Raw genomic sequence first — 1,167 nt, forward strand, 5'->3', positions numbered from 1 at the left:
TAATAATATAATTAATAATAATAATAAGAAGAAAAATAATAATAATAATTATAATATAAATAATATTAAATATAAGAATAAAAAATATTAAAAAGAAGAAGGATATGTGTTTAAAAGAAGAGAATAAAGAAAAGAAAACGTGACAACGTTATAAAAATCGAGAAAAATATTCTGGGACGCGTTGTCAGGTCTCGGACTCGTTCGTCATTTTAAATTATTCAATTATTCAATGTCAAAAAAGATCAGACAGCTAATGATGGTATCGTTGATTACATATACTCGATCTTCTAAGAAACGAATTAGAAACAGATTTTGATTTGTTTCTTAGAATATTGTCGTTAACAAATTTTCATTAACTTATTATTATTTTTGAAATATTCAAATCGAGTGATCAACTTATCGTTTGTCATAGTTCGTGTGTAAGATAGATGAATAATGATCAATGCAATAATAATGACCTGACAACAACGTGTACATTCGCGCGTGTAGTTTATTTTGATGGCGCTTATATCACGTTGGCATGTAGCATATTTTTGCGAACAAAAAAGGATAAAGATAAAGATATAGAAAAAGGGAAAAGAAAATGAAAAAGAAGAAGAAGAAGAAGAAGAAGAAGAAGAAGAAAAGAAAAAAAAAAGAGCAGAAAATAATAAGAAGAGAATAATTCTACAGTATATATACCTATACACATTTACACTCTCACACAGTTATATGTCGATATACTTGAAGGAAACTTTACACCTGAATTTAGTGTAAAATGAATGAGCGTTGTTTGCATGGCTCGAAACGAGCTTGTGCGTCCTAAGACTGATCGATCGATCGTTCGATCGCCCTTTAATGAATTCAATGTTTCAACGATGAGAGGTAAAGTTCGGTTAGATTTTCTCGAGAACGATTAAACTACGCGAAAGAGAATGAAGGACGAGAAGAAAGTTTACGATGCAACACCCCAACCTATCTTGGATAAGTTCAAAACACTGTGGAATAATATAGGGGGAAACATTTAATAAGGTTGGACACTTTGAAAAGAAGGAATGTCAGCTCGTCTAAAGGGTTGTTTTCTTTCTAAAAAAAAGATGAAAGAACAAGGGAAAGAGAAAGAGAGAGAGAGAGAGAGAGAGAGAGAGAGAGAGAGAGAGAAAGATTTATATATATAATATATATAAT

Source organism: Polistes canadensis, unplaced genomic scaffold, assembly GCF_001313835.1.
Source record: "Polistes canadensis isolate GaletaPanama2010 unplaced genomic scaffold, ASM131383v1 scaffold_26, whole genome shotgun sequence".
NCBI lineage: Eukaryota > Metazoa > Arthropoda > Insecta > Hymenoptera > Vespidae > Polistes > Polistes canadensis.